Below are 24,436 nucleotides of genomic sequence, written 5' to 3'. Positions count from 1 at the left end.
GCTCCAATCAGATGAGCGGGACTTGTAGCTTTTTGCCTCTTGAATAGTTTTGGCATCTCACTTTATCCATTGAGGTTCAGAATGATTGGCATCTATAGAAACTCAGAGTTCAGATAGTGTTATTGATTCTCCTAGTTCAGTATGATGATTCTTGAACACAGCTACTTTATGAGTCTTGGCCGTGGCCCTAAGCACTTTGTTTTCCAGTATTACCACCGGATACATAAATGCCACAGACACATAACTGGGTGAACCTTTTCAGATTGTGACTCAGCTTTGCTAAAGTCCCCAATTAGAGGTGTCCAGGGTTCTTAAGCACACTCTTCTTTTACTTTGGACCTTGACTTTAACTGCTCAGTCTCAAGTTTTCACTTGATACCTTCACGCCACAAGCACATGGTTAGGGACAGCTTGGTTTAGCCGCTTAGGCCAGGATTTTATTCCTTTAGGCCCTCCTATCCACTGATGCTTAAAGCCTTGGGATCCTTTTTATTACCCTTGCCTTTTGGTTTTAAGAACTCTGGCTTTTTCTGCTTGCTTTTTCTCTTTTTTTTTTCTATTTTTTTCGCTATTTTTTTTTCTGCAAGCTTTGTTCTTTGCTGCTTTTTCTTGCTTCAAGAATCATTTTTATGATTTTTCAGATTATCAAATAACATGTCTCCTTGTCATCATTCTTTCAAGAGCCAACATATTTAACATTCTTAAACAACAACTTCAAAAGACATATGCACTGTTCAAGCATTCATTCAGAAAACAAGAAGCATTGTCACCACATCAATATAATTAAACTAAGTTCAAGGATAAATTCGAAACTCATGTACTTCTTGTTCTTTTGAATTAAAACATTTTTCATTTAAGAGAGGTGATGGATTCATAGGATATTCATAACTTTAAGACATAGTTACTAACTACTAATGATCATGTAATAAGACATAAACATGGATAAGCACTTAACATTAAGAAAACGAAAAACAGAAAATAAGAACAAGGAATGAGTCCACCTTAGTAATGGTGGCGTTTCCTTCTTGAGGAACCAATGATGTCCTTGAGCTCTTCTATGTTTCTTCCTTGTCTTTGTTGCTCCTCTCTCATTGCTTTTTGATCTTCTCTTATTTCATGAAGGATGATGGAGTGCTCTTGATGTTCCACCCTTAATTGTCCCATGTTGGAACTTAATTCTCCTAGGGAGGTGTTGATTTGTTCCCAAAAATTATGTGGAGGAGAGTGCATCCCTTGAGGTATCTCAGGGGTTTCTTGATGATGAGCTTCTTCATGTGCCTGTTGAGATCCATGAATGTGCTCTCTTATTTGCTCCATCCTTTTCATAGTGATGGGCTTGTGAGATGAATCTTTCCATCTCCCATGGCTCAGAGGTGGAAGCAATTGTCTTCCCTTTCCTCTTTCTTGAGGTTTCTCTGGCCTTAGGTGCCATTAATGGTTATGGAAAAACAAAAAAGCTACGCTTTTACCACACCAAACTTAGAATGTTGCTCACCCTCGAGCAAAAGAAGAAAGAATAGAAGAAGAAGAAGAAGATATGGAGGATATGGAGGGATGTGTGTATGGATGTGAGTGGTGAATGGAAAACAGAAGGGATGACCATGAATGGAGAGAGAGAGAGGGTGAGGTGGGTGGGGATCCTATGAGATTCACAGATCCTGAGATGATCCTGTGGTGTCCACAGATCCTGAGGTGATCCTGTGGGGTCCACAGATCCTGAGGTGTTCAAAGATTTACAACCTTGCACCAAATTAGGCATGCAAAATGCCCTTGCACACAACTCTGGGCGTTCAGCGCCAGATTGGTGCTTGTTCTGGGTGTTGAACGCCCATTTGTTGCCCATTTCTGGCGTTGAATGCCAGAACCATGCTTGTTCTGGGCGTTCAGCGCCAGCTCTTCTCCAGGGTGCAATTTTGGTGTTCAAACGCCCAGATGCTGCCCATTTTGGGCGTTCAGCGCCAGAACCATGCTCTGTTCTGGCGTTGAACACCAGCCAGATGCTTCTTACTGGCGTTTAAATGCCAGTGAGATCCTCCTCCAGGGTGTGATTTTTCTTCTGCTGTTTTTGATTCCGTTTTCAATTTTTATATTTATTTTGTGACTCCACATGATCATGTACCTATAAAGACAAATAACTAATAAAAATATAGTTAAATAAAAATTGGGTTGCCTCCCAACAAGCGCTTCTTTAATGTCAATAGCTTGACAGTGGGCTCTCATGGAGCCTCACAGATATTCAGAGCATTGTTGAGACTTCCCAACACCAAACTTAGAGTTTGGATATGGGAGTTCAACACCAAACTTAGAGTTTGACTGTGGGGGCTCTGGTAGACTCTGCAGTGAGAGAAGCTTTTTATGCTTCCTCTCTATGTTTACAGAAGGATGACCTCGAGTTTTAAACACAAGGGAGTCCTCATTCAATTGAAGGACTAGTTCACTTCTGTCAACATCAATCACAGCTCTTGCTGTGGCTAGGAAGGGTCTTCCAAGGATGATGAATTCATCCTCATCCTTCCCAATATCTAGGACTATGAAATCAGCAGGGATGTAAAGGCCTTCAACCTTTACTAACACGTCCTCTACTTGTCCATAAGCCTGTTTTCTTGAATTGTCTGCCATCTCTAATGAGATTTTAGCAGCTTGCACCCCAAAGATTCCCAGTTTCTCTATTTACAGAGAGGGGCATGAGGTTTATCCCTGAGTCAAGGTCACACAGAGCCTTTTCAAAGATCATGGTGCCTATGGTACAAGGTATTAAGAACTTTCCAGGATCCTGTTTCTTCTAAGGCAATGTCAGTTGATCCAGATCACTCAGTTCATTGGTGAACAAGGGAGGTTCATCTTCCCAAGTTTCAATACCAAATAATTTGGCATTCAGCTTCATGATTGCACCAAGGTACTTGGTAACTTGCTCTTCAGTAACATCCTCATTCTCTTCAGAAGAGGAATACTCATCAGAGCTCATGAATGGCATAAGGAGGTTTAATGGAATCTCTATGGTCTCTAAATGAGTCTCAGATTCCTTTGGTTCCTCAGAGAGAAACTCCTTATTGATCACTGGACGTCCCAGGAGGTCTTCCTCACTGGGATTCACGTCCTCTCCTTCCCTTACAAGTTCAGCCATGGTGATCAATTCAATGGCCTTGCACTCTCCTTTTGGATTTTCTTCTGTATTGCTTGGGAGAGTACTAGGAGGGATTTCAGTGATCCTTTTACTCAACTGGCCCACTTGTGCTTCCAAGTTTCTAATGGAGGACCTTGTTTCATTCATGAAACTTACAGTGGCCTTAGATAGATCAGAGACTAAGTTTGCTAAATTAGAGGTATTTTGTTCAGAGTTCTCTGTCTGTTGCTGAGTGGATGATGGAAAAGTTTTACTATTGTTAAACCTATTTCTTCCACCATTATTAAAGCCTTGTTGAGGCCTTTGTTGATCCTTCCATGAGAGATTTGGGTGATTTCTCCATGAGGGGTTATAGATGTTTCCATATGGTTCACCCATGTAATTCACCTCTGCTATTGCAGGGTTTTTAGGATCATAAGCTTCTTCTTCAGAAGATGCCTCTTGAGTACTGTTGGATGCAGCTTGCATTCCATTTAGACTCTGAGAAATCATATTGACTTGCTGAGTCAATATTTTATTCTGAGCCAATATAGCATTCATAGTATCAATTTCAAGAACTCCCTTCTTCATAGGCGTCCCATTACTCACTGGATTCCTCTCAGAAGTGTACATGAACTGGTTATTAGCAACCATGTCAATGAGTTCTTGAGCTTCTGTAGGCGTTTTATTTAGGTGAATGGATCCACCTGCAGAAGTATCCAATGACATTTTAGCCAATTCAGATAGACCATCATAGAATATATCCAGGATGGTCCATTCTGAAAGCATGTCAGAAGGACACTTTTTGGTCAGTTCTTTGTATCTCTCCCAAGCTTCATAGAGGGATTCACCTTCTTTTTGTCTGAAGGTTTGAACATCCACTCTAAGCTTGCTCAGCTTTTGAGGAGGAAAGAACTTGGCTAAGAAAGCCGTGACCAGCTTATCCCAAGAGTTCAGGCTATCTTTGGGTTGAGAGTCCAACCACACTCTAACTCTGTCTCCTACAGCAAAAGGGAAAAGCATGAGCCTGTAGACTTCAGGATCTACTCCATTAGTCTTAACAGTATCACAGATTTGCAAGAATTCAGTTAAGAACTGAAAGGGATCTTCAGATGGAAGTCCATGAAACTTGCAGTTTTGCTGCATCAGAGAAACTAGCTGAGGTTTCAGCTCAAAATTGTTTGCTCCAATGGTAGGGATGGAGATGCTTCTTCCATGTAAATTGGAATTAGGTGCAGTAAAGTCACCAAGCATCCTCCTTGCATTATTATTATTTTCGGCTGCCATCTCCTCTTCCTGTTCGAAAATTTCTGAAAGGTGCTTGTTGGATTATTGTAATTTAGCTTCTCTTAGTTTCCTCTTCAGAGTCCTTTCAGGTTCTGGATCTACTTTAACAAGAATATTCTTGTCCTTGCTCCTGCTCATATGAAAAAGGAGGGAACAGAAAAATAATAATAATAATAATAGGGATCCTTTTTACCCAGGTATAGAGGTCCCTGTGTGAGTAGAGGAAAAGAAGAAGAGAAAATCTGAACTCAGAGAGAGAGGGTTCGGATTTTTGGTGAGATGAAGTATTAGTAGATGAATAAATAAACAGAAGGAGATGAGAGAGAGAGAGAATTTTCAAAAATAATTTTTGAAAAAGAGTTAGTGATTTTCGAAAATAGTTTTTGAAAAAGGTTAGTAATTTTCAAAAATTAAAATTAAAAATTAAAATAATTAGTTAATTAAAAAGAAATTTTGAAAAAGAGGGAAGATATTTTCGAAAATTAGAGAGAGAGAGAGAGTTAGTTAGGTAGTTTTGAAAAAGATAAGAAACAAACAAAAAGTTAGTTAGTTAGTTGAAACAAATTTGAAAATCAATTTTGAAAAGATAAGAAGATAAGAAGTTAGAAAAGATATTTTTGAAAAGATATGATTAAAATTAGTTTTGAAAAAGATTTGATTTTTAAAATCACAATTAATGACTTGATTCACAAGAAATCACAAGATATGATTCTAGAACTTAAAGTTTGAATCTTTCTTAACAAGTAAGTAACAAACTTGAAATTTTTGAATCAAAACATTAATTGTTGATGATATTTTCGAAAATTATGAGATAAAATTAAGAAAAATATTTTTTGAAAAATATTTTTTAAAATTTTCGAAAATAACTAAGAAAAATGAAAAGATTTGATTTTTGAAAAAGATTTTGAAAAAGATAAGATTTTTAAATTGAAAATTTGATTTGACTCATAAGAAACAACTAAATTTTAAAAAGTTTTGAAAAAGTCAAATCTAATTTTCGAAATTTTAAGAGAGAAAAAGGGAAAGATATTTTTTTGATTTTTGAATTTTTAATGATGAGAGAGAAAAACATGAAAATGATGCAATGCATGAAGATTTTGGATCAAAACAATGAATGCATGCAAGAATGCTATGAATGTCAAGATGAACACCAAGAACACTTTGAAGATCATAATGAACATCAAGAACATATTTTTGAAAACTTTTTGATGCAAAGAAAACATGCAAGACACCAAACTTAGAAATCTTTCATGTTTAGACTCTATGGATGCAAAAATGCACATGTAAAACAAGAAAAGATGCAAAACAAGAAAACATCAAGATCAAACAAGAAGATTTACCAAGAACAACTTGAAGATCATGAAGAACACTATAAATACATGATTTTTTCGAAAAATGCAGTATGAACATGCAATTGACACCAAACTTAAAATTGACTCAAGACTCAAACAAGAAACACAAAATATTTTTTATTTTTATGATTTTCTAATTTTTTTGTATTTTTATTTTATATTTTTCGAAAATTAGTGTGAAAAAGAAAAATAAGGATTCCAAAATTTTTAATATGAATTCCAGAAATTTTGCAATCTTAGTCTAAAGCTCTAATCTGAGGGTTAGACATGGCTTAATAGCCAGTCAAGCTTTAGCATGAATATGCGAGTAATTCATTCAATTTTAGGCCAAAACCTCAGTCCAAAAAAGTTTAGACATGGCTTTATAGCCAGCCATGCTTCAACATGCTTCATGAAACACTAGAATTCATTCTTAAAAATTCTGAAGAAGAATATATTTTTGAAAAGATTTATATTTTTTTTCAAAAATAGATGAGAAATTTTTGAAAGATTTTTGAAAAATTTTTTGAAAAGAAAACAAAAAGAAAATTACCTAATCTGAGCAACAAGATGAACCGTCAGTTGTCCAAACTCGAACAATCCCCGGCAACGGCGCCAAAAACATTATGCACGAAATTGTGATCTCAGGCAACGGCGCTAAAAACTCTGTACGCACGTCTTAATAAATCGTTTTTCATTCATAACTTCGATACAACTAACCAGCAAGTGCACTGGGTCGTCCAAGTAATAAACCTTACGTGAGTAAGGGTCGATCCCACGGATATTGTTGGTATGAAGCAAGCTATGGTCACCTTGTAGATCTCAGTCAGGCGGATATAAAATAGTTATGGAGTTTTCAAAAATTAATAATAAAATAAGGATAGAAATACTTATGTATATCATTGGTGAGAATTTCAGATAAAGGTATAGAGATGCTTTCGTCCCTCTGAACTTCTGCTTTCCTGCTGTCTTCATCCAATCAATCCTACTCCTTTCCATGGCTGGCTTTATGTAAGGACATCACCGTTGTCAATGGCTACTTTTTATCCTCTCTGGAAAATGGTCCGATGCGCTGTCACTGCATGGCTAATCGTCTGGAGGCATCACCCTTGTCAATGGCTGCATCCCATCCTCTTGTGAAAATGGTCCAAATGCTTTGTCACAGCACGGCTAATCATCTGAGGTTCTCGATCATACTGGAATAGGATTCACCCTCCTTTTGCGTCTGTCACTACGCCAGCACTCGCGAGTTTGAAGTTTGTCACAGTCATTCAATCCCAGAGTCCTACTCGAAATACCACAGACATGGTTTAGACTTTCCGGACTCTCATGAATGCCGCCATCAATCTAGATTATACCACGAAGATTCTGATTAAGAGATCCAAGAGATATTCATTCAATCTAAGGTGGAACGGAAGTGGTTGTCAGGCACGCGTTCATGCGGGAATGATGATGATTGTCACGTTCATCACATTAAGGTTGAAGTGCGAATGAATATCTTGGAAGCGGAATAAGTTGAATTGAATAGAAAAACAGTAGTACTTTGCATTAATCTTTGAGGAACAGCAGAGCTCCACACCTTAATCTATGGAGTGCAGAAACTCTACCGTTGAAAAATACATAAGTGAATACAAGGTAAGCATGGCCGAGTGGCCAGCCTCCCATGGGGGTCTAGAGATCTAAAAAATGATCAAAAGATGTCTAATACAATAGTTAAAAGTCCTATTTATACTAAACTAGTTACTAGGGTTTACAGAAGTAAGTAATTGATGCATAAATCCACTTTCGGGGCCCACTTGGTGTGTGCTTGGGCTGAGCTTGAATGTTACATGTGTAGAGGTCAATCTTTGAGTTGAACGCCAGGTTGTAACATATTTCTGGCGTTCAACTCTGGTTTGTGACGTGTTTCTGGCGTTTAACTCCAGATAGCAGCGTAGAACTGGCGTTCAACGCCCATGTGCGTCGTTTAAACTCGGCCAAAGTATGGACTATTATATATTGCTGGAAAGCCCTGGATGTCTACTTTCCAACGCAATTGGAAGCGCGCTATTTTGAGTTCTGTAGCTCTAGAAAATCCATTTTGAGTGCAGGGAGGTCAGAATCCAACAGCATCAGCAGTCCTTCTTCAACCTCTGAATCTGATTTTTGCTCAAGTCCCTCAAATTCAGCCAGAAAATACCTGAAATCACAAAAAAACACACAAACTCATAGTAAATTCCAGAAATGTGAATTTAACATAAAAACTAATGAAAACATCCCTAAAAGTAACTAGATTCTACTAAAAACATACTAAAAACAATGCCAAAAAGCGTATAAATTATCCGCTCATCACTGCCGCTGCTGAAATGAACAAATATGGGATCATTGCGTTTAAATTCGATGGGTTCGACTAACTGAGGTAGGGGTGCATTTCTTAAACTTGTTTTACTTTCCAGAGTTGTTATAAATCGATATTAATGCATAAAATACATTTTTTTTTGTGATTTCGTAAGTCTTATGAATTGAATTGAGTTATTTTGGATGAATGAAATTATTAGTTTGATTGATAGATTGATCGATTGAAAAAGTTGGATATTTTGATTAGTTGATTGATGTTGTTAAAGTGGTTTTCCTTGAATTATTGGAAGAGATTTATTATTGGCATTTAGTTTAATTTTGGAAACGATTTGATTTTTAGAAAAGATTTAATATTGAAATTCGATTTGATATTGAATCCGACTTGATATCGGAATTTGATTTTAAAATAAATTTGGAAAGGACTTGATATTTGAAAGCGGTTTGTTTATTGAGAATGATTTGCTATTTTGGAAATGATTCGAAAAGGGTTTGAGGAATGGTCTGGTTTGAAACTGTCTGAGAAGACCGAGGATTCTTAATTATTAATTGATGATGTCGATTGAAGATGATTTAAATTGCAATTTATAGGATTGGTAGATTGAATTCTGGATTTTGTAATTTCCTTGGGTTGAGTGTTGTTGTTGTGATAATGGTAATTGGAAGTGATTTAAATGATTAACAGGCGTTTGGTTTGATTTGGTTGGGACCCGAAAAGGGTGGCAGAGTCTGAATTTTAGAGGAGATGCTGCCAAAATTTTATATAATTGGAAGTTTCGCCTGAAGTAATTGTTTAAAAAGATTTAGTTTCTAAACATTATATGTTTTAATATTGACTTATTTAGAAAAGAAAGAATTATGTTTTAAAATAGGATTGTTGATTAATGGAACGGAAAGAAGGATGATGAGGATTGACTTTGAAATGTGATTTTTGAATGAATTTGGAAATGAGATATGGATTGACGAATGATGATGATATTGAGAATGGCTTAGATCTTGATGAATGATGAATGAATTATTTATATGGCTTATGAATTTGAAATATTTGAGATACGAGGTTCCCTGGATTAAGTGTTGTGGCTTGCCACCACGTATACCAGGTTGAAAACTCGATACTCTGTTGACCCTATGACGTAAGTGTGACCGGGCACTATATAAATTCCCGGGAATGTTACCCCCATTGAGTAATATTGATTATTTGAGAAAAAGCTATGCATAGACTCTTGGGGATGCATGCCGGGGGACAGTCTAAGGTCAATTCAGACTTGTCGGGTTGGCTGGATAACCGACAGATGAGCCTCATCAGCCATAGGACAGGCATGCATCATATGCATTTGTATGCTTTGTTTGGGTTTGAACTTTTTTGGGTTTGCCTAATTGCTAAACTATTCTTAACTGCTACTTGAACTATTTGCTGTAACTGCTACCTAAACCTGTGCTTTCCTTGTCTGTCTTGTCTGTGTTTGTCCTGGTGTGCTATATTTGAGAATGACCTTTGGTGCTAAATTAATGATTGTGTGTTGTTTGATTATGTGGTTGGTTTCTGATTGAGATTTTCTTATAAGAAAGGAAAGGTTTCGGATTTCTGATAGATTAAAAATTGTTTCTTTGAAAAGGTTTTGAACGATTACCTATTGGTTTTTAAAAGATTCATAAGGCAACGATAATCACTAAGTTTGAAAAGGATTTTCTTATTAAATATCTTCTTATGACAACTTTGAAACTCCATGGTGAGTGATGAGCGGATAATTTATACGCTTTTTGGCATTGTTTTTAGTATGTTTTTAGTATATTTTAGTTAGTTTTTATTATGTTTTTATTAGTTTTTATTTAAAAATCACATTTCTAGACTTTACTATGAGTTTGTGTATTTTTTTGTGATTTCAGGTATTTTCTGGCTGAAATTGAGGGACCTGAGCAAAAATCTGATTCAGAGGCTGAAAAAGGACTGCAGATGCTGTTGGATTCTGACCTCCCTTCACTTGAAGTGGAGTTTTTGGAGCTACAGAATCCCAATTGGCACGCTCTCAATTGCGTTGGAAAGTAGACATCCTGGGCTTTCCAGCAATATATAATAGTTTATACTTTGCCCGAGATTTAATGGCCCAAATTGGCGTTCCAAGTCAGCATAAAATTTCTGGCGTCAAAACGCTAGAACTGGCATAAAAGCTGGAGTTAAACCCCCAAACTGTCACAAAAGCTGGCGTTTAACTCCAAGAAAAGTCTCTACATGTGAAAGCTTCAATGCTCAGCCCAAGCACACACCAAGTGGGCCCGAAAGTGGATTCTGCATCATCTACTCATTTCTGTAAACCCTAGGCTACTAGTTTTCTATAAATAGGACCTTTTGCTATTGTATTTACACACCTCATGACACTTTACACGTTTCATATTGTATTCTCTATGGCATGAGTCTCTAAACCCCATGGTTGGGGGTGAGGAACTCTGCTGTGTCTCGATGAATTAATGCAATTACTACTGTTTTCCATTCTATCACACTTGTTTCTATTCTAAGATATTCACTCGCATTTCAACTTGATGAATGTGATGATCCGTGACACTCATCATTATTCTCACCTATGAACGCGTGCCTGACAACCACCTCCATTCTATCTGCAATAGCTTGAGTGCATATCTCTTGGGTTTCTAATCTAAGATTAGAACCTTCGTGGTATAGGCTAGAATTGCTGACGGCCATTCCTGAGATCCGGAAAGTCTAAACCTTGTCTGTGGTATTCCGAGTAGGATCTGGGAAGGGATGACTGTGATGAGCTTCAAACTCATGAGTGCTGGGCGTAGTGACAGACGCAAAAGGATCAATGGATCCTATTCCAACATGAGTGAGAACCGACAGATGTTTAGCCGTGCAGTGACAACGCATTTGGACCATTTTCACTGAGAGGACAGATGGTAGCCATTGACAACGGTGATCCACCAACATATAGCTTGCCATGGAAGGAGCCTTGCGTGCATGAAGAAGAAGACAGTAGGAAAGCAGAGATTCAGAAGATAGAGCATCTCCAAAACCTCAACCTGTTCTCCATTACTGCAAAACAAGTATTTATTTCATGTTCTTTTACTTTTTACAATTAAATATGAGAATTATTGATATCCTGACTAAGAGTTACAAGATAACCATAGCTTGCTTCAAGCCTACAATCTCTGTGGGATCGACCTTTACTCACGTAAGGTATTACTTGGACGACCCAGTGCACTTGCTGGTTAGTTGTGCGGAATTGCAAAAGTGTGATTGTGATTTCGTGCACCAAGTTTTTGGCGCCGTTACCGGGGATTGTTCGAGTTTGGATAACTGACGGTTTATTTTGTTGCTTAGATTAGGAAAAATTTTTCTTTTTGATTTAGAGTCTTCTATTATTGTTTTTGGTTAAAATTTTAAAATCCTTATTTTATTTTATTTTTCTAAATTATTTTCGAAAATTTTCAAAACCAATAACTTCATAATTTAGTCTTCTGTTTGAGTTTAGTTTCATATTTTAAGTTTGGTGTCAACTGCATAAGTTTATTTTTCTTTCATTTTTTTTCGAATTATTAGTGCTCAGAGTATAAAAAAATTTTAAGTTTGGTGTCCTTTGTGTTTCGGTTTTCTTAAAAGTTTTTCAAAAGTTGCTCTCAGTGTTCACATTGATATTCAAAGTTTTCCTGCTTGTTTTCTTTGTTTTGATCTAAAAATTCTAAGCTTGGTGTCATTTTATTGTTTTTCTCTTTTCTCATTAAATTCAAAATCCCTTTCAAAAATCATATCCAAAGTTTTTCAAATCTTCTTAATTAAGTAATTATTCTAGTTTTTGAATTTATTTTTCCTTTTTCTTTTTGTTTTCGAAATTTATATTTTAATTTCTAATTATTTTATTTTATTTTATTTTTTTATTTATTCGGTTTGTTTTTAATCAAATAAAATAAAAATAAAAATATATTTTATTTGCAATTCACATCAATTTCCTTTTCTCCATCATGGACCTAAGTGGAAATGAACAGTCCAAAAGGACTCTGGGGTCATATGCTAACCCCATTACGGCTGTATATGGGAGTAGCATCTGTGTACCTCCCATCAAAGCAAGCAGTTTTGAGCTAAATCCTCAGCTCATTATCATGGTGCAGCAAAATTGCCAGTATTCCGGTCTTCCATAGGAAGAACCTACTGAGTTTCTGGCACAGTTCTTACAAATTTCTGACACAGTACGTGATAAAGAAGTGGGATCAGGATATCTACAGATTATTACTGTTTCCATTTGCTGTAAAAGATCAAGCTAAGAGGTGGTTAAATAACCAACCCACAGCAAGTATAAGAACATGGAAACAATTGTCAGATAAATTCCTGAATCAATATTTCCCTCCAAAAAGGATGACACAGCTAAGGCTGGACATCCAAGGCTTTAAATAAGAGGATAATGAATCTCTTTACAATACCTGGGAGAGGTACAGGGGGATGCTAAGGAAATGCCCCTCTGAAATGTTTTCAGAGTGGGTGCAGTTAGACATCTTTTACTATGGGCTTACAGAAAAAGATCAAATATCTCTAGATCACTCAGCTGGTGGATCTATACATATGAGAAAGACAATTGAAGAGGCTCAAGAGCTCATTGATACATTTGCTAGAAATCAGCATCTGTACTTGAGTAATGAATCCTCCCTGAAAGAAGAGGCGAAAGTAGTATCCATTGAACTTAGTCCTCAGGAACAAGTTGCTGAACTCAATCAGCAATTGCTTATTATAACAAAACAATTCGTAGAATTCAAAGAGATGCTCCAATACACTAAAAGTGCTAACCAGAATATGGAAGCACAATTGGATCAGACAAGACAGCAGCTATCTAAACAGATAACAGAAGAATGCCAAGCTGTTGAATTAAGGATTGGGAAGACATTAAATGTCTCAACTCAAGGCAACAGAAAGTCAAGGAAGGAACAACTGACAGAGGATGAGCAGACCACTGCCCAAAATCCCTCTGAGGATAGTAAGAGCCCAGAGAGGAATAATTCTGGCATTCAAATGCCCAATCCATGGCCAGTTCTGGCGTTCAAACGCCAGAAAAGGGTAGGAATATGGCGTTAAACGTCCATCCATCTCCCTATCCTGGCGTTCAAACGCCAATGAGGGATCAGACACCTGAAAGTGCTGATAATAACTCCCTCAAGAAGGCTTCTCAACCTGCCTCTGTAGAAAATAAATATGCAGCAACTAAGGTTGAAGAATATAAAGCCAAAATGCCTTATCCTCAGAAACTCTGCCAAGCGAAACAGGATAAATAATTTGCCCGCTTTGCAGACTATCTTAGGACTCTTGAAATAAAGATCCCGTTTGTAGAGGCACTCAAGCAAATACCCTCTTATGCTAAGTTCATGAAAGAGATCTTAAGTAATAAGAAGGATTGGAGAGAAAATGAAAAAGTTTTCCTCACTGAAGAATGCAGTGCAATCATTCTGAAAACCTTACCAGAGAAGCTTAAAGATCCCGGAAGCTTTATGATACCATGCACATTGGAGGGTACTTGTACCAAGACAGCTCTATGTGATCTTGGGGCAAGTATCAACCTAATAGCTACATCCACTATCAGAAATCTTGGCTTGACTGAAGAAGTCAAACCAACCCGAATATGCCTCCAACTTGTTGATGGCTCCATTAAATATCCATCAGGCATAATTGAGGACATGATTGTTAAGGTTGGGCCATTTGCCTTCCCCACTGACTTTGTAGTACTGGAAATAGAGGAGCACAAGAGTACAACTCTCATTCTAGGAAGACCCTTCCTAGCAACTGGACAAACTCTCATTGATGTCCAAAAAGGGGAGGTGACCCTGAGAGTCAATGAGGATGAGTTTTAAGTTAAATGTTGTCAAAGCTATGCAGCATCCAGACACAGCAAATGACTGCATCATCGTTGATATTATTGACTCCTTGGTGAAAGAGATTAATATGACTGAAAGTCTCGAATCAGAGCTAGAGGACATCTTTAAAGATGTTCAACCTGATCTGGAGGAACCAGAGAAAACGGAAGAACCTCTGAAAACTCCTCAGAAAGAGGAGAGGCCTCCTAAACCCGAGCTCAAACCACTACCACCATCCCTGAAATATGCGTTTCTAGGAGAAGATGACACTTTTCCTGTGATCATAAGCTCTGCCTTAAAGCCACATGAAGAGAAAGCACTACTTCAGGTACTAAGGACACACAAGATAGCTCTTGGGTGGTCCATAAGTGACCTTAAGGGCATTAGCCCTGCAAGATGCATACACAAGATCCTATTAGAGGATGTGCTAAGCCAGTGGTTCAACCACAGAGGTGGTTAAATCCAGCCATGAAGGAAGTGGTGCAGAAAGAGGTTACTAAATTACTAGAGGCTGGGATTATTTATCCTATTTCTGATAGCCCCTGGGTGAGCCCTGTCCAAGTCGTCCCAAAAAAGGGAGGTATGACAGCGATTCATAATGAAAAAAATAAACTGATTCCTACAAGAATAGTTACAGGGTGGCATATGTGTATTGACTACAGAAGGCTCAATACAGCCACTAGAAAGGAGCATTTTCCTTTACCATTCATAGACCAGATGCTAGAAAGATTAACAGGTCATGACTATTACTGCTTTTTGGATGGCTATTGGTGCACGAAATTGTGATCATCAACAATGGCGCCAAAGGACTTGGAGCTTTCAAACGTGAATCACACTTTGTCACAATTTCGCACAACTAACCAGCAAGTGCACTGGGTCGTCCAAGTAATAAACCTTACGTGAGTAAGGGTCGATCCCACGGAGACTGTCGGCTTGAAGCAAGCTATGGTCACCTTGTAAATCTCAGTCAGGCGAATTCAGATGGTGATGGAGAATTGATAATTAAAAGATAAATAAAACATAAAATAAAGATAGAGATACTTATGTAATTCATTGGTAGGAATTTCAGATAAGCGTCTGAAGATGCTTTGTTCCTCCTGAACCTCTGCTTTCCCATTGCTTTCTTCCAATCATTCATACTCCTTTCCATGGCAAGATTTATGTTGGGCATCACTGATAAACCACTATTTTATGGTTTATCTTGTGCTTAATTGAGTGGATTTTATCAACTCTTTACCCACTTATTCATACTATTTGCATGGTTTTACATTTGCCTTCCTACTTATGTGCTTTGATTGAAAACATGCTTCTTTGGTCTTAAGTTCCCTATGTTTAATCCTCTCTTATTACCATTAGATGCCTTGATATGTGTGTTAAGTGATTTCAGAGATTACAGGGCAGAAATGGCTCAGAGGATGGAAAGGAAGCATGCAAAAGTGGAAGGAATACAAGAAGTTAGAGAAATTGCTAAGCTGTCCAGCCTGACCTCTTCGCACTCAAACGGCTATAACTTTAGCTACAGAGGTCCAAACGACGCGGTTCCAGTTGCGTTGGAAAGCTAACGTCCGGGAATTCGATTTGATATATAATATGACATAGTTGCCCTAACGCTAGGCAATGCGACTGCATGCTCCATGCGGACGCATCGCAGTGACGGAAATTCAGCATGTTTGAATTCGCAACCAGCGAATTCTGGGTTGTTTCTGACCCAGTTCTCGGCCAAGAAAACACAGATTAGAGGCTATAAAGTGAGGGAATGCATCCATTCATAAACGGGCTCTCATAATTCACTTCTCATGATTTAGATTTAGTTTGAGAGGGAGATTCTCTCCTCTCTCTTTAGGATTAGGATTTAGATTTAGGATTTTATTCGCTTTCAGGATTATCTCTGTTTATCAGGTTCAACATTCCTTTTTATTTACTCTTGCAATTTTATGAATTCTTCCATGTTACAGATTACTCTTTTGAATTAATATTACTTGAGGTATTTCAGTTTAATATTGCTTTCTTTTATTTACATTATTGTTATTCCCATCTGAAGACATTTTTATTCCAGTAAATTTACTTTTTCCCCTTTTGGTCTTGGTTAAGAAAGCAGTAATTCAGGAGTTATCTTAGCTCAACAAAATTGATAACTGTTATCTTTGATAATTGAACTGAACTTCAATAATCACAATCTTTTCTTAGGAAATAAATAGGATTCGAAGATCAAACTAATTAGTCCCTTGACTTTCCTTTGCTTTAGTAAAGGTTAACTAAGTGGAATTAAGATTCAACTTTCATTATTATTGATAAGGATAACTAAGTCTGGACTTCTAATTTCTCATACCTTGCCAAAAGTTTATTTTATAGTTATTATTATTTTATTTTACTTGTCATTCAACTAACTTTTTACCTTAATCCAAAACCCCAAAACACACTTTTTCATAACCAATAACAAGAACACCTCCCTGCAATTCCTTGAGAAGACGACCCAAGGTTTAAGTACTCGGTTATCAATTTTAAGGGGTTTGTTACTTGTGACAACCACAACGTTTGTATGAAAGAACTTTTGAAGGTTTAGAAACTATACTTGCAACGAGGATTTATCCGCAAATTTCTAGACCACGCAAAAGTTCCTCTCATCAAAATGGCGCCGTTGCCGGGGAATTGCAAACGTGTGCCTTATTATTGGTTATTGTAAATATTTTATTTTTGCTTGTTTATTTGTTTTTATTTTTGTTCTTATTTTTGTTTTTTCTTAAGTTAAGAGGTTATTGGTTTTATTTTTAAAATTTTTATTTTATCTTATCTTATTTCAAAAATCAAATTTCAACATTCAAATTTAAAAATTTTCAAAATTCAAGTTTAAAAATTTTCAAATTTCAAATTTCAAAAATTCAAAATTCAAAAATTTAAAATTCAAAATTTTAAAATTTAATTTTCAAATTCAAAATTTAAATAACCTTTTAATTTAAATTTATTTTTATTTTTGTTTTTAATTTTTTATTAGCTACTATGAATTCTCACCCCTCTCGCTTCAAGTTTGATTCCAATGTTGTTGTTAGGAATGGAAACTATAATGAGAACTGACATCAAGGTTGGAAGAATCAAAGATGGAAGGAGTCACAAGGATTTAATCAACCCTCATGGCAACAACCACCTCCAATGGACTATCAACAACCATTCTGTAATGCATATCAAGGCAATGGCTATGGTGAGCACTCTTTTGATTATCAACAACCACCACTATACGCCTATGAACCCCCTCCTCAACATAACTTTGGACCACCAAACTCACAAGCCCCTTTCCGCCATTCACCTCCATATGACCCTAACCCTCAACCACCATACCAACCACCTTATGAGCTATCTGAACCATATATAGAACCACCCCAATTCCAACCCAATTACTCACAAGAACCACCACTTCAATATTCACCATCTCCATATCCATCAATCCAAGAGCACTATGATCCTATTTATGAAAGCCAAGCGCTTCAAGAGTCAAAGGATCGTTTCAAGGAAACAGTGGATCGATTTCAGGCAACCATTCGTCAATTGGAGCAAGCGATAAATCAATTAGCTTCCCGACGTTCGGACACTCAAGGAACCCCCATGGCTTCATGTGGACAATCTAATGAAGAACGTAGCATGAAGGAGATACTAGAAACTCCAGTGAACAGTACGGAACATGACTTTGTACTGGAACAAGTGGAGGAAGCCGGAATTATTGAAGAAGAAGAAGTGGTTGAAGACTTAGGAGATGCAGAACCTCCATGGGAAAGTCCAGTCATAGAACCCCCTTCCAAGACGTTTGAAATTGATGCTGAGGAGGGTGTACAACCTCCAAGACATATCACAGTTGAAGACTTGGAAGAGGTTGATCAAGAGATGGAGATTCAAGAAGAAGAAGCATAACCTCCCATGCCCTTGGAAAGCAATGAAGAGAAGATTGAATTGGAAGAAAGCTACCAAGAGGAAGAGGTTGAAATTGAAAAAGCTTGCAAAGAGGTGGTAATTATCAGAGAAGAGCACAAGGGAGTAGAGCTTGTAATTTCATTAAAAACACCTCCCCCTAAGTTGCCATCATCCTTCAGAACATTCAAGTGGGTAAAATTCATATCCCTTAGCTTTCTAATTCCACTTGAATATGGGCTACTGGAGACGGATGGTCAACTTAGAACTCTTTGTGGCATTAAGAGTAAGAGGAAGATGGTCAGTGGTAAGAACTGTCCTGCAAAGATCATTATGGTTGGAAGCTTTAAGTTTAAACGCAAAGGTTGGTGTAGAGCTCAATTGAATGGGTCTAGGAAGTTGTTTGGACGCTTCAGTGAGAATTCTAAAGCTGAATCACCCGGATGGAATCATGATAATCAACTTGAAGACGGGTGCAAAAGCAAGATTTGGGATCCCGGAATTCATTCTGGCAATCAACACTCTTGGGGCCTTGTAACTTGCTTTAACTTACTTGAAGGCTTTCTGCGCTTAGTTTGGGACCCCGGAAGTTACTGGAATCACAAACATTGGTGGAGATTCCTGGATGAGTTCAAGCTCAAGCCACCATAATAGGGAGCTCACCAAATGTCCAACCTAAGGACTTTAACTAAAAGTGTTAGGTGGGAGACAACCCACCATGGTATGATCGTTTTTTTTTTCAATTTTATTTCATGTTGTTTGTTTTTATTTTATTTTAATTTTCATTGAACCTGGAAGTTTTCATAGCATTCACATTAAGCATTGCATTCTGCATATTGCATTAAAAAAAAAGCACGCACGCGACGCAGCAGCGTCGCTGACGCGTCCGCGTCACCAGTGCAATAGGAAGAAAAGAAAACGAACAGATAGTCACGCGAGAGCGTGGCTGGAGGCGTGCCAATGGCACAAATCGTACCACGCAACCGCATCGCTGATGCGACCGCGTCATATGGGAATAATGGCCTCCCACGCGACCGCGTGCCCCATGCGGCCGCGTGACCAGGATTTCGACGTAATAATGGTGCACTGCCGAAAGTTGTGCTAGAGTGGTGCTGGACTAGCACTGGACGCGCAGTCCATCTCACGCGACCGCGTGCCCCACACGGCTGCGTCACATCCTACTAAGTGGCCACTCGCGTGATCGCATGCCCCATGCGATCGCGTCACCCAATATTTGGCAATTAATGATTTTTGAACAGAGAGTTGTGCGAGAGCGAGGCTACCCTCGCGCCAGTAGCATAAAACAGGTCACGCGACCGCGTGACCGACACGACCGCGTCAATAAGTTTAAGCACGAGCCGCGCGACCGCGTGCCCCATGCGACCGTGTCGCTTGCGCTGCACAACTTATCCTAATTTGCCAAATATCTTATCTTTTCTTCCCCAATCCTAATTTTTCCTCCCTCCTTTCTTACTTACTTCTTCTTCCCTTCTTTCCCTTCTCATTCTTCTTATCTTCTATTTTATTTTATTTAATTTATTTGCATACTTTCATTCATTGCATATTTTTATTTTTCTAAATTTACTATTTTACCATTGGTGTTCAAATGTTCTTATTCAACTGTTACATCTTTTCTGGTATTTTCTTGGTGCTTAATGACTTGTTTAATTCTGATTGAGTAATATTATTTAAATCAATGCCAATCTTTTATATCTGTATTACTTTTGCATTGACATGAATTTATATTATCTCTCTTCCCCATTGTTGTACATTTTGTACCACTGGCATGCCATGGCTTCTATTGTTTTCTTACTTGCATGTTGTAACTACCATGTAATTGAGATCCTTATTATTTGGCATTAACCCACCCATACTGTATTTATTTTTCTATCTTTATTTCTGGGTTACTCTTCTTCCCTTTTTCTTTCAGAATGGCCACCCGGAAGAGAACCGGAAGACGTTTACATGGGGAGACAGGCAAGTCAATCTGCACAATCTATAGAGAAAAGTATCAGTTGAAGCCACCCGTCCACTTGCACATCTTAGCATGCACCGAGGACGGTGCAATCTTTAAGTGTGGGGAGGTCGACACCGATCTCCATGGGTTAGTTACCTTCTTTTCAACACCAATACTCTTATTTTCTTTATTTGTTTATTGTTACATCTGCATATTTGATTGCATGTTTATTTGATTTTGTGTATTTAGTTACTACTTGGTTAAAGTAATAAATTCCTTTTTAAGACTCTATTTTTGAAAATTTTCACTAATTTAAATTGAAAAATTTTTTTATGTTAAAACTTGTTTGGAAGTTGTATTTGGAACATGGTTTTTGAGGCAAAGAACACACAACCTGTGAGATTTTGAGCTTATTTACATGGTTACATTATCCAACCATAAATTTTTATTCTTGTGTGTTTTCTTCTCTATAATTGCAATCTTTGCTTTGTTCCATTCTATATGTCCAATGTTTAATGTGTTACATGCTTGCATATGATTGAGGTCATTGTTTGATTTTAGCTCACTTATTCCAAATAAGCCTACCCTTTAAATCACCCTTGTCAGCCACTTTAAGCCTCTTAATCCCCATTTGTTCTGTTTTATAACCACATTACTAGCCTTAAGTAGAAAAACAAATTAAAAATCCCAAGTTGAATCCTTGGTTAGCTTAAGATAGATATTGTGTATAATTTAAGTATGGGAAATTTTATGGGAACATAAGATGATAAAAAAAAAGGGGGAATTAATTTGAATAAGTTATTCAAAAATTTGGGAAGCATGCTCATGTGAAATCAAAATAATTAAATTACCATGTGCATTGAAAAAAAAATCTATTAAGTAATTAAATAAGGGGATACAAAAAAAAAAGGGAAAAGAAAAGAAAAGAGAAAGAAAAAATAATATTACCCCAAATGCAAAATAAAAAGAATCAATGCACATGGGACAAGATTCAAAAATTAGTTTGATACATGAGCATGTAATACAGAAGTGGGAAAATTCGAGTAGCTAGGTAAAGTATTTTAAAATTATATAAAGTATGTATATGTTAGATGAGATCTTAGACTAATCAAGGATTTACTTTATAAAACTCACTTGGCCATACATATATCCTTATACCCTTACCTTAGCCCCATTACAACCTTGAAAAGACCTCATGATGTTTGTATTGATACATTAAATATTGTTGATTGGTTAGATGAAAAACAAAGTTTAGAAAGCATGACTAGGGAAGAGTAGAGTGATTAACCCTAGACACTTGAGAGTTAGAGTGATATACACTACCAGTAAGGGTTTAGTGCTTAATTCTATGTTCCCTGCTTTCATGAGCTATCTTCTTACAAGTTTACTTGCTTTTTATTGTATGATTTGAATTAGTGAAATCTGATTTATGTTTGTCTTGAAAAGCTTATTTACTTTTAACCAAGTAGGTAGAAATATTTTTGCATTTAGTTGCATTCATATAGATAGGTTGCATTTCATATTAATCTATCATTCCTCTTCACTTCTTTATAGCTTCTCTTGAGCTTAGCATGAGGACATGCTAATGTTTAAGTGTGGGGAGGTTGATAAACCACTATTTTAGGGTTTATCTTGTGCTTAATTGAGTGGATTTTATCAACTCTTTACCCACTTATTCATACTATTTGCATGGTTTTACATTTGCCTTCCTACTTATGTGCTTTGATTGAAAACATGCTTCTTTGGTCTTAAGTTCCCTATGTTTAATCCTCTCTTATTACCATTAGATGCCTTGATATGTGTGTTAAGTGATTTTAGAGATTACAGGGCAGGAATGGCTCAGAGGATGGAAAGGAAGTATGCAAAAGTGGAAGAAATACAAGAAGTTAGAGAAATTGCTAAGCTGTCCAGCCTGACCTCTTCGCACTCAAACGGCTATAACTTTAGCAATAGAGGTCCAAACGACGCGGTTTCAGTTGCGTTGGAAAGCTAACGTCCGGGGCTTCGATTTGATATATAATATGCCATAGTTTCTTTGACGCTAGGCAACGCGATCGCGTGCTCCATGCGGACGCGTTGCAGTGACGGAAATTCAGCATGTTTGAATTCGCAACCAGCGAATTCTGGGTTGTTTCTGACCTAGTTCTCGGCCCAGAAAACACAGATTAGAGGCTATAAAGTGAGGGAATGCATCCATTCATAAACGGGCTCTCATAATTCACTTCTCATGATTTAGATTTAGTTTGAGAGGGAGATTCTCTCTTCTCTCTTTAGAATTAAGATTTAGATTTAGGATTTTATTCGCTTTCAGGATTATCTCTGTTTATCAGGTTCAACATTACTTTTTATTTACTCTTGCAATTTTATGAATTCTTCCATGTTACAGATTACTCTTTTGAATTAATATTACTTGAGGTATTTCAGTTTAATATTGCTTTCTTTTATTTACATTATTGTTATTCCCATCTGAAGATATTTTTATTCCAGTAAATTTACTTTTTCCCCTTTTGGTCTTGGTTAAGAAAGCAGTAACTCAGGAGTTATCTTAGCTCAACATAATTGATAACTGTTATCTTTGATAATTGAACTGAACTTCAATAATCACAATCTTTTCTTAGGAAATAAATAGGATTCGAAGATCAAACTAATTAGTCCCTTGACTTTCCTTTGCTTTAGTAAAGGTTAATTAAGTGGAATTAAGATTCAACTTTCATTATTATTGATAAGGATAACTAAGTCTGGACTTCTAATTTCTCATACCTTGCCAAAAGTTTATTTTATAGTTATTATTATTTTATTTTACTTGTCATTCAACTAACTTTTTACCTTAATCCAAAACCCCAAAACACACTTTTTCATAACCAATAACAAGAACACCTCCCTGCAATTCCTTGAGAAGACGACCCGAGGTTTAAATACTTGGTTATCAATTTTAAGGGGTTTGTTACTTGTGACAACCACAACGTTTGTATGAAAGGACTTTTGAAGGTTTAGAAACTATACTTGCAACGAGGATTTATCCACAAATTTTTAGACCACGCAAAAGTTTCTCTCATCAATCACCGTTGTCAATGGCTACTTCCCGTCCTCTCAGTGAAAATGTTCAATGCACGCTGTCACCGCACGGCTAATCATCTGTCGGTTCTCGATCATGTTGGAATAGGATCCATTGATCCTTTTGCGTCTGTCACACGCCCAACACTCGTGAGTTTGAAGCTCGTCACAGTCATCCCTTCCCAGATCCTACTCAGAATACCACAGACAAGGTTTAGACATTCCAGATCTCAGGAATGGCCACCAATAATTCTAGCCTATACCACGAAGGTTCCAATCTTAGATTAGAAACCCAAGAGATACACATTCAAGCTTGTTTGCATGTAGAACGGAAGTGGTTGTCAGTCACGCGTTCATAGGTGAGAATGGTGATGAGTGTCACATAATCATCACATTCATCATGTTCTTGGGTGCGAATGAATATCTTGGAGAAGAAATAGACTTGAGTTGAATAGAAAAATAATAGTACTTTGTATTAATTCATGAAGAACAGCAGAGCTCCACACCTTAATCTATGGTGTGTAGAAACTCCACCGTTGAAAATACAAAAGTGATAATGGTGTAAGCATGGCCGAATGGCCAGCCTCCAAGGTCTAGGGACTAAACGTCCAAATATGATGTGTGTAAATACAATAGTAAAAGGTCCTATTTATAGAGAACTAGTAGCCCAGGGTTACAGAAATAAGTAATTAATGCAGAAATCTTCTTCCGGGCCCACTTGGTGTGTGCTTTGGCTGAGCATTGAAGCTTCCATGTGTAGAGACTTTTCTTAGAGTTAAACGCCAGCTTTTGTGCCAGTTTGGGCGTTTAACTCCAGCTTTTGTGCCAGTTCTGGCGTTAAACGCCAGAATTCTTGAGCTGATTTGGAATGCCTGTTTGGGCCATCAAATCTCGGGCAAAGTATGGACTATTATATATTGCTGGAAAGCCCAGGATGTCTACTTTCCAACGCAGTTAAGAGCACACCAATTGGGCTTCTGTAGCTCTAGAAAATCCACTTCGAGTGCAGGGAGGTCAGAATCCAACAGCATCTGCAGTCCTTTTTCAGCCTCTGAATCAGATTTTTGCTCAGGTCCCTCAATTTCAGCCAGAAAATACCTGAAATCACAGAAAAACACACAAACTCATAGTAAAGTCCAGAAATGTGATTTTTAAATAAAAACTAATAAAAACATAATAAAAACTAACTAAAATATACTAAAAACATACTAAAAATAATGCCAAAAAGCGTATAAATTATCCGCTCATCACAACACCAAACTTAAATTGTTGCTTGTTCCCAAGCAACTAAAAATCAAATAGGATAAAAAGAAGAGAATATACAATGAATTCCAAAAACATCTATGAAGATCAGTATTAATTAGATGAGCGGGGCTTTTAGCTTTTTGCTTCTGAACAGTTTTCGCATCTCACTTTATCCCTTGAAGTTCATTATGATTGGCATCTATAGGAACTCAGAATCCGGATAGTGTTATTGATTCTCCTAGTTAAGTATGTTGATCTTGAACACAGCTACTTTATGAGTCTTGGCCGTGACCCTAAGCATTTTGTTTTCAAGTATTACCACCGGATACATAAATGCCACAGACACATAACTGGGTGAACCTTTTCAGATTGTGACTCAGC

At 37.2% G+C, this 24,436-nt stretch overlaps 1 non-coding gene across 1 annotated transcript; it reads left to right on the top strand.

Annotated features, from left to right (window-relative positions):
- Positions 1-3,886: 3,886 nt before the first annotated feature.
- Positions 3,887-3,994, top strand: LOC112732062 (small nucleolar RNA R71). Its single transcript, XR_003167803.1, has one exon. It is a non-coding gene; the product is annotated as a small nucleolar RNA R71 (small nucleolar RNA).
- The last annotated feature ends 20,442 nt before the right edge of the window (positions 3,995-24,436 follow it).

Source organism: Arachis hypogaea, chromosome 12, assembly GCF_003086295.3.
Source record: "Arachis hypogaea cultivar Tifrunner chromosome 12, arahy.Tifrunner.gnm2.J5K5, whole genome shotgun sequence".
Classification (NCBI taxonomy): domain Eukaryota; kingdom Viridiplantae; phylum Streptophyta; class Magnoliopsida; order Fabales; family Fabaceae; genus Arachis; species Arachis hypogaea.
Note: the sequence above shows the minus strand (reverse complement) of the source record. Positions and strands in the feature narration are given on the sequence as shown.